Here is an 11312-nt window from a genome sequence, read left to right on the forward strand (position 1 = left end):
GTCAGCAAACCTCAAAAGTTTTTATTTCTTCTCAATGGCTTTTAATTCCTACGCCAAATTTTTCTTTTGTTTCCTTTACTGCTTGCTCAATATACGGATTGAATAACACCGGAGATAGGCTACAACCCTGTCTCACTCCCTTCGCAACCAGTGCTTCCCTTCCATGCCTCTCGATTCTTATAATTGCCATCTGGTTTCTGTACAAATTGTAAATGGCCTTTTGCTCCCTGTATTTGACCCCTTCCACCTTCAGAATTTGAAAGAGAATAATCCAGACAGCATTGTCAAAAGCTTTCTCTAAGTCTACAAATGCTAGAAACACAGGTTTGCCTTTCCTTAATCTATCTTCTAAGATAAGTCATAGGGTCAGTATTGCCTCACATGTTACAGCATTTCTACGGAATCCAAACTGATATTCCCCAAGGTCAGTTTCTACCAGTTTTTCCATTTATCTGTAAGGAATTCATGTTAGTATTTTGCAGCTGTGACTTATTAAACTGATAGTTCAGTAATTTTCACACCTGTCAACACTTGCTTTCTTTGGGATTGGAATTATTATACAGGGCTTTTGAAAAAGAAATCCCTAGTTTTAAGTATAAATTTAATGGGGAAATTAATGAGAAATTACATCAATGAGTACATATCATGGAAGAGAATTCCTTTAAGTTTTGTTTAATGTTAGTAGGCTTCAATGTGGGATCCATTTGCTGCCCTGCACACATCAAGACGATATTTCACTTCTCACCACATATTCACCAACATTTCAGGTGTAACTGTCCCAACCACCAAGATGATTCTTTGCCAGAAATGATTGATGTCTCTGATCTTTTCACTGTACATAACATTTTTTATGTGGCCGCAAAAGGAAAAGTCCAGTGGGGTTAAGTCTGGTCTTCGTGGTGGCCAAGGTATTGGGACAGCCCTGCCTATCCACCTTCCTGGAAAGCAAGTGTCAAGAGCTGCACACACATGGTTACTGTAATGAGATGGGCTGCCATCTTGTTGGAAAAACACAAGCCCCTTTTCCACCTCAGTATCGTCCATTTGGGGAAAGACGTATTCTGTCAATGTGTCACAGTAAACGCCCCTATTTTAAAACACTATTGGTTTCCTTGAAAGACTTTATCCAACAATGGATAGTTTTTGCAGTAGGCAGTTCACCACCATGTGTCTAAAATTACGTTGCACTGTTATAACTGACTCACTTTGCACAAGCCAAATAACACACTGGACTTTCTGTTGCCACACGCCTGCACTGAACTGAGGGAACAGAGGAAAAAACAGCACTGGTGCCATCTCAAGGTCAAGCAGACCGGCCAACTGCAGGGGAGCCAAATTTGGAGAGTTGTTGAATCAAATACCACAAACTAGATTAGTGTATGTCACTTTGTACAGATTCTAGGACATATTAAAACTAGGGAGTTCTTTTTCAAACATCCTGTATTCTTCTTGAAGTCTGAGGGTATTTTGCCTGTCTCATAAATCTTGCTCACCAGATGGTAGAGTTTTGTTAGGGCTGGCTCTCCCAAGGCCATTAGTAGTTCCAATGGAATGTTATCTACTCCCAGTGCCTTGTTTCGACTTAGGTCATTCAGTGCTCTGTCAAACTCTTCATGTAGTATCATATCTCCCATTTCTCTTTATCTACCTCCTCTTCCATTTCCATAATATTGTCCTCGAGTACATCACCCTTGTATAGACCATCTATATACTCCTTCCACCCTTCTGCCTTCCCTTTTTTGCTTAGAACTGGTTTCCCATCTGAGCTCTTGATATTCATACAAGTGGTTCTCTCTTCTCCAAAGATCTCTTTAATTTTCCTGTTGGCAGTATCTATCCTACTCCTAGTGAGATATGCCTCTACATCCTAACATTTGTCCTGTATCGATTCCTGCTTAGTTATTTTGCATTTCCTGTTATTCTCATTTTTGAGACATTTGTATTCCTTTTTGCCTGCTTCATTTATTGCATTTTTATATTTTCTCCTTTCATTCATTAAATTCAATATCTCTTCTGTTACCCAAGGATCTTGTCTTTTTACCTACTTGATTTCATCTCTCAAAGCTACCCATTCTTCTTCTATTGTATTTCTTTCCCCCATTCTTGTCAATCGTTCCCTAATGCTCTCTCTGAAACTCTCTACAACCTCTGGTTCTTTCAGTTTACCCAGGTCCCATCCCCTTATATTTCCACCTTTTTGCAGTTTCTTCAGTTTTAATCTACAGTTCATAACCAATACATTATCGTCAGAGTCCACATCTGCCCCTGGAAATGCCTTACAATTTAAAACCTGGTTCCTACAGCTCTGTCTTACCATAATATAATCTATCTGAACCCTTCCAGTGTCTCCAGGCCTCTTCCATGTATACAACCATCTTCCATGGCTCTTAAACCAAGCAATGATTAAGTTATGCTCTGTGCAAAATTCTACCAGGTGTCTTCCTCTTTAATTCCTTACCCCCATTCCATATTCACCTACTACTTTTCCCTCTCTTCCTTTTCCTACTATCGAGTTCCAGTCGCCCATGACTATTAAATCTGAATAATTTCCTTTATCTCATCATAAACTTCTTCAATCTCTTCGTCATCTGTGGAGCTAGTTGGCATATAAACTTGTACTACTGTGGTAGTTGTGGACTTCATGTCTATCTTTGCTTCAATATTGTGTTCACTATGCTGTTCATAGTAGCTTACCAGCACTCCTATTTTTTTAATTCATTATTAAACCTGCTCCTGCATTACCCCTATTTGATTTTATATTTATAACCCTGTATTCACCTGACCAGAAGTCTTGTTCCTCCTGCCACTGAGCTTCACTAATTCCCACTATATCTAGCTTTAACCTATCCAATTCCCTTTTTAAATTTTCTAAGCTACCTGCCCAATTAAGGGATCTGATATTCTACACTCCGATCCATAGAGTGCCAGTTTTCTTTCTCCTGATAATGATGTCCTCCTGAATAGTCCCCATCAGGAGATCCAAATAGGGAACTATTTTACTTCCAGAATATTTTACCCAAGAGGATGCTATCATCATTTAACCATACAGTAAAGCTCCATGCCCTCAGGAAAAATTAGGGCTTGCTTTTGGCCAATCACAGTACCAACACAGTAAGGCCGTTTTGGTTAATATTACAAGGCCATATCAGTCAATCATCCAGACCATTGCCCCTGCAACTACTGGAAAGGCTGCATAAGTGCTCTCAAATTAGCCAAGATGTTGAAAGAAAAACTGCAGTCATCCTGCAGGCACTTCATCATACCTTCCGTATTTGGCTCTATATGCACACATCAGGAAAAGTGCATGATACAAAGTTTTCTGTAACTGAAATGCTTTATCTCACATAAAACACAAACATACACCCACATACACCCACAACACACAAGCCATCACCACAGAAATGCTTGGCTCAAAGAATAGCCATGGTTCGAAAACTACCAGAGATATTGGCTAGCGTGAGACGACGTCATGATATGATATGACATCATGATTCCTCGGGGTCCGAGAGCCACATCACCTCAAGGTAGTTATTCCAACCTCCTTGGTGCAACTATATTTTTTCCATAGACCATTTGTTATCTATGATTTTCATGGTGCTTATTGGATTTTGGTATTTTTATCACATCTCTTAATAAATATATGCTGAGATAAAATGAAAATCAAGACATACTGCACATGTCAAGCAAGTTTTCGACTTTCCGCTTTATTTACTTATTTATTTATTGATGAGAATAAACCTTTTGTTGGGTATGATAAATCAGCATTGGATTTACTTCTTTGTGTTTAACTTTCGTCACTTTCAGAGTTCTTTTATTCTCCGAGAGTGTCGTTCCTTCTCTCCCACGGTCCACTTTCTTCCTTTTACAGACCTCTTTCTTTCCTGAACGTCTGCCTTTTGTGTTGCTTCTCTAAAAAGTATTCTTTTATCTATTAAACATGCTCTTATTTCAGCCTTTTTTATGTATTTGTCATTTTCGGTGAATCACATGGGTTCAGATTTGTAACTGTTCAGTAAGTTGAAGCCCGACATGCTTAGTCTGTCACTACCCATTCGACATATGTGCCCATTGAACTAGTCTTCTTTTCCTCATTACGGGTTTCCGTTTTCTAATAGAACTCTGTGTTTTATCTTAATTTGTATTCTACATAACTATTACTTCTAGGTCCCAATATTTTCCTTAGAATTCCTCTTTCAACTATTTCCAGTTTTTCTATCTCCCCAAGCCTTGTTAGTTTAAATGTTTTTTTTTTTTTTTTTTTTTTTTTTTTTTTTTTTTTTTTTTTTTTTTTGCTATAATGTTTTTTGTCATTTGAAATTTCCTTTCCATTTTATGTAAGGTACTCTGCTTTCTATGGCTATCTTTCCTGTTTCATTGCTTGTTATCCATTTTCCTTGGTACTGGTATTTAAAACAGTTTGTTTTAGATATTGTGTTGTTATTAATTTTAAGATCTGGAGGGGCGTCATTGGTATTTCTCATGAAGTGTGTTTTTCCAAATGATATTTTTAACCTTGTTTTGCCTGCTTGTTTCTGTAGTTATGTGATTTGTTCTTTGCTGCTATCCAGTGAGTCAGTAACTAATGCCATATCAACTGCAAAAGCCTGACAATCTATAGTGATTTTACTCAGTTTTCTCCATCATTTATCTACAATAATACTAGAGGCAAATTAAATGACATCACATACACTGATAATGTATACTTGGTACCGGTAATAACTGGCTGTAGTGTGTTACTTGTTTAACATACGATAGGTGTCTATTTGTTATGTTCATTTTTGCAGAATATACTATGGAATATCTACCACCACTTTCCAGAACTTCACATCCATACTTGCAGAGAATACTGTACATAGCAAAGGAGTACTGTGGTATAAGCATAGGTTACAGATAGATGACAGCAACTATTTCTCAATCCTTGCAAACCACAATATATGTATTCCAAGTTCATCACAAGATTATGACATCACTTCTGGTTATGAATGCTAAAATTATAATATGTAACATTGCTACTTTTAAATCCACATTACATGATTGGGGAATATCATGTTGTCACTCATGATTCACCTAGAGGATTAACATTTTTGAACAATTTGCAGAATATGTTATGACATCTTATGTATTTATATATTCCAGAATGGAAGTGTGGGTATTTACAAGCAGTGCCATGCTTTGTAATGAATATGTTGTAGTCTTGTGCCTTACTTACTAGCAACTCAACCACATACTGTAATGTTAAAGTATCTTATGTCAATATTTATCATCATTTTGCAGAATATGCTAACTGCAAATGTCAGTCTTTCAGTTGTGCTTAGGTAGTCACCAATGAATACTGTGTGGTTATCAAGTGGCCAACAGAAAACAAGATCAACAGCTGTAAGTTATCAGTGTTTGTGGATCATGAAAGCAGTGAGGATATAGTCAAGGCTGTTACAGATCTAAAAACAAGATGTGGTTCCCAGCAGGAGTTGCTAGCATATCCACCAGAATCTTACAGCTCTCCCTCCAAAATATTACCCACCCCATCATTCATTATGTAACTGCTCATTAGAGATGGGCATCTTTACTAATTAGCAAAAAGAATCCAAAGTTATTCCAATATTCAAAACTGGTGGCAAAGTTGAAGTGATTAACTGTCGCTCCATTACATTACCATCTTGTTTTTTAAAAGTATTGGAAAAAATGATGTATAATAAGTTAATAAACTATATAAACAAAACTGGTTCTCAACATGGTTTCCCAAGTAAGAAATCAACGAAGACAGTAATCCATGAATCCATAACCACTGTTTTCTTTTGATGAAAAACAGAAAACAACAGGTATATTTTTAGACTTAAATAAAGCTGTCAACATGTTAAGCCACAGAACTCTTCTAAATAAGCTTGAGTACTATGGCATTACAGGATTATGAAATGGGTATATTTGTTCATTTCTCAGTAACCCCAAGAAAAAAGTGAGCATTAGACATGTAGATGAAAAAGGAAGAATACCTGTCAGAGGAAGATCCAGCCACCTGTGTGGTACCTCAAGTGTTAGTAATGGGAACTGTTCTTTACCTGAAATATATTGTTGTTCTGAATGTCCATGTTGAATCAGACAAAATAATTCAATTTGCTGATGACACAATTATATTAGTAAAAACAGCAGCAATGATGATATTCAACATGAAGTAAACTCTGTTACAAATCAATAAAGTAAATGGTCAACAATGAACCAGCTTATAATAAACAACAGGAAAACATTAGCATTAAATTTCCAATACTCTCAAAACACCACCCTGCATTATCCAGATATCATCATCAATTAATAAATGAATAAAATAAATAAAGAAGTAACAAAATTTCTTGGCATTTGAAATCAAAGTGACTTAAAATTGGACAAACATACTGAACACATTAATGCCAAGCAGAGTACAGGCTGCCATCTTTTAAGGTCTCTGAAAGAATACATAAATGAACAGGCTCCAATATCTGCATATTATACATATTTTAATGCACATCTAAAATATGGACTCATATTCTGAAGGAATTGACCAGCAGTTTTGGGGACGATCAGACTCCCCCCTCCCAAAGAGAGAGTGAGTGAGAGAGAGAGAGAGAGAGAGAGAGAGAGAGAGATGTAAACTGATATTTTAAACACTAAAAGTGCTACCACTATCAATCATGTTTATTCTTGACACACTAATTTATATTAATAAATTTAATTGGAAATAATATCTGTCCTAGAAAATAATGTGATTTTCATAATCACAACACCAGATTAAAAGGTAGCATGCATTTATATAAAGCCCATACAAGTTTGTATCAGAAGGTTACATGCTACATGGGAATAAAACTATTCAATAAGTTGCCAAATGATATACAGAGTGTTTGACTTAAAAGGGGCCCCATCTTTCATTAGTTTATATTGAATGAATATTGTTTTTGAAATGCATATATTGGAGATGGGTGAAACAGTGTTCATATTGTTGGTATGATTGAAGCTAGAGCAGAAGGGTTATTTTTTGCTTGCACGCTTAAGTTGAAAAAGTGATTGTTGAGGACTAGCTTTTGAACAAGGTTGTGTAATCATGTATGATGTTTCTTAAACTGCACTTAACTGTCAAGGAATGTGTACTTGTGACTGAAACTTCTTCTGTGATGAAATCTTGTTATGTGAGATTTGTAGTTAATAGAATATTATTGTTATTGCCTAGATAAATTTTGTAAAAATATTGTAAACAACCATGAATGAGAAGTGTTTGAGCTGCCATAGGAAAGTCATTTCTGGGGTTCTGTGCAGCTGTTGCAGCAGATGGTTACATTGGGGTGAATGTAGTGGCATGGGAATCGGGGAAGTAAATGGGTCTCTTCCATGGTACTACAGATTATGTTCAAGGGATAGGAAAATATTGGAACAGAAAGGGAAGATTAGAGCCCTTCAGGCTGAACTGGATAGTGCTAGGGAGGAACTAATGAGGTTAAGGGGGAAGAATGGTGAAGACAGGTGGGAAATGGTAGCAAGGAACAGAAGCCACAGAAAGAGAACAGTATATGACAGTTTCATCATTGGCGCAAACAATAGATTTGCCTTCCTACCTCAGTCAACTAAGGAAGAGGCTCAAGATGTAAGTGTATTCAGCACTCAAGAGACTTTCACTAGGACACCAACTGTTGCAAAAAAGTAGAAAGTAGGAGGAAAGTTCTGTTGTTAGGTAGTAGCCATGGAAGAAGTGTGGGCTGGATCTTGCAGGAAAAATTAGGTGACAGGTACCAGGACACAAGTATTTTCAAGTCCAGTGCATGTCTTAGCCAAGTGACAGAGGATGCAGGATCATTGTGCAAGGGTTTTACAAAGCTGGATCATGTTGTGATAGTGGGTGGAGCGGGAAACAGTATTGATAGGGATCAGGGCTACAATATTGAGCATGACCTTGTAAAAATAGCATCTGCAATGAACCATACAAATGTTGGCTTGGTTCCTGCTTTCATACGGTATGATCGGCCCCAATTGAACAGCTCTGTCAGGAGGGTCAATATGGAGCTAGATCAGCTGCTTAGGGCGGCTACTTTGTCAGGCATAGGTTTGGTTCCTGTTGATGGTATTGATAGGTTGGACTTCGCAAGACATGGCCTGCATCTCAATAGGAAAGGTAAGGTTAAACTGGATGGGATGATAGCAAAATCTTTAAGGGGGAGGGGGGCACTGAAACTAAGATCAGTGTCCAATCATCATACATTGATTGAAATTAAGCTTAATGAGAACTTCAGAGGGGCAGGTACTAGAGATGTTACAATATCGCAAGATTCTCATAACAGTACAGTGAAAAATAATGTTAGTATGTCACAAGATTAACATAAAAGCACAGTGAAAAATAATGTTAGTATATTGCATCAGAATATCAGGGGGATTAAAAAACAAAGTAGATGAGCTTCTTGTTTGTTTAGAAGATTTAGAAACTAAGGGTGGCATAGGTCTACTATGCCTGTCTGAACATCATATAGTCACGGGTATGGAAATGGTAAATGTAGGTGGATATAAGCTTTCAGCACATGTAAGTAGAGACACTATGGAGAGAGGAGGAATTACATATGTTAAAATCTGTCATAGTGTGAGAAATTTGGAAACTCAAAAATTTTGCATAGAGCAACATATAGAAGCATGTGCATGTGTGCTTAAACTAAATAATGGCAATTTTAGCTGTGTATAGGTCCCCATTGGGAAATTTTGAACTATTTTTGAAAAACTCAGATTCTTCGTTGTGCTATCTGTCAGACTGAAGAAAGCAAATTATTGTTTGTGTGGATTTCTATGTAGATTTTCTGAAAGAGTCTGATGGAAAGCTTGACTTTGAAGTATTACTGGGTTCTTTCAATTTGACATCAGTTATTGATTTTCCTACTTGGGTGGTACTGGAAAGCAGCACACTGATAGATAAAGCTTTCATAGACCAAGAAAAATTTAATCAAATTAAAACTTTTCCTGTTAAGAATGGACTGATCATGATGCACAACTAGTTACAGTATGAGATATAGCTCCATACATTAATGCAAAACAATCCTCCAAAATAGTGCATTCAATTAACGATTTAACAATTCAAAATTTTAGGGAAAGCTTGCAACAGTTAGACTGGGATAAAGTGTACAGGGGACATGATGCTAATTTAAAATTTAACCTATATCATGATACCTTTGTGAGTAAATTTGAAAACAGTTTCCCTACGAAAACAGTGAAATATAATTGTAAGAAATCATGTAAAAAGCCATGGCTTACTAAAGGGATAATAATATCTTGGAAACAGAAAAGGGAAATGTATCTTTTAGCTAGGAGGAGTAATGACTCCAAAATAGTGAAACATTATAAAAACTGCTGCACTGTATTAAGAAAAGTTATTAAAAAGTCCAGAAGTATGTGCATTATGTCTGAGATTAGCACATCTGATAATAAAATTAAGACAATTTGGAAAATTAATAAAAGGTAAACAGAACAACCGAGAGCACAGGAAGACTGTATTTCTATCAAAAACAATGAAAAGTTTGTTAACAAGAAGTCAGAAGTAGAAAACATTTTAATAACCATTTTAAATGTTGTAGAGAAAATAGGATCCAGCTATTCATTAGAAAATGCAAGGCAGTATACGGAAGAGGCAGTTTCTATGCAGTTTGATAAAATTGAAATTCAACCCACCTCTCCTACTGAAATTAGGAAAATAATAAATTCACTCAAAAGTAAAAGCTAACATGGAATTGATGGCATTTCCAACAGAGTGCTAAAAGCTTGTTCTCAACAACTCAGCCACAAAAGTAGTAGCTCACTGAAACAGAGAATTTTTCCAGATAGACTGAAATACGCTATTGTTAAACCATTGCATAAAAAAGGAGATAGGTCAGATGCTAACAGTTACTGCCCAATCTTACTTCTGACAGCTTTATCCAAAATTCTTGAAAAAGTAATGTATCCAAGAGTAGCATCACATATTTGTAAAAATGAAGTACTAACAAAATGTCAATTTGGTTTTCAGAAAGACTTTTCAAGAGAAAATGCTATACATGCTTTCATTGATCATATATTAAATGCATTGAATAACTGAACATCACCCATTGGGATATTTTGAGATCCCTCAAAAGCTTTTGATTGTGTGAATAATGAAACTCTTCTAGATACGCTTAAGACTTGTAGTATGAGTGGGACAGTGCACATATGGTTTGATTCATACTTAACTGGAAAAATGCAGAAGGTTGAAATTAACAGTACAGATAGTCTGCAAAAATCAGCAGAGTCCTCTAACTTGGGAAGTATCAAGAATGGTGTCACACAGGGTTAAGTCTTGGGTCCCTTATTGTTCTTATTATGTATTAACGACTTGCCACTCTGTTTTCATTAAGATGCAAAACTAGTTCTTTTTACTGATGATACAAGTATAGTAATCACACCCAACAAGGAAGAATCACCTGAGCAAATTGAAATAATGTCTTTCAGAAAATTATTAAGTGGTTCTCTGCAAATGGACTCTCATTAAATTTTGAGAAAACACATTACATACAATTCTGTACAGTAAATGGCATAACACCACTGATAAATCTAGGCTACAAACAGAAGTGTGTTGCTAATGCAGAATACCCAAAATTTCTGGGCATGTGCACTGATGAGAAATTGATTTGGAAGAAACACATTGATGATCTGCTGAAATGGTTAGGTTCAGCTATTTATGCTATTAGGGTTATTGCAAATTTTGGTGATATACAGATCAGTAAATTAGCCTACTGTACCTATTTTCATTCACTGCTTTCATATGGCATCATTTTGGGGTGATTCATCATTAAGAGAGAAATTACTCATTGCACAAAAGCGTGTAATCAGAATAATAGCTGGAGCCTACCCAAGATCACCTTCCAGACATTTATTTAAGGAACTCGGGATATTTACAGTAGCTTCGCAATACGTATATTCACTTATGAAATTTGTCATTAATAACCCATCCCAATTCAAAAATAACAGCAAAGTGCATAGCTACAACACTATAAGAAAGGATGATCTTCACTATTCTGGATTAAATCTCACTTTGGCACAGAAAGGAGCGAATTATGCTGCCACAAAAATCTTTGGTCATTTACCAAATAGTATTAAAAGTCTGACAGATAGCCAACAAACATTTAAAAGCAAATTAAAATAATTTCTGAATTACATCTCCTTCTACTCAATAGATGAATTCGTAAATATAATGTAGTAACCGTAAAAAATAAAAATAAAAAAAGAAAAAAGAAAAAAAAATTGTTAATTATTTTGTGTAAAGAAAACTTATGTTAAAGTGACATATTCCACATCATTACAAA

The sequence above is a fragment of the Schistocerca serialis genome, chromosome 3 (genome assembly GCF_023864345.2).
Source record: "Schistocerca serialis cubense isolate TAMUIC-IGC-003099 chromosome 3, iqSchSeri2.2, whole genome shotgun sequence".
Lineage (NCBI taxonomy): Eukaryota > Metazoa > Arthropoda > Insecta > Orthoptera > Acrididae > Schistocerca > Schistocerca serialis.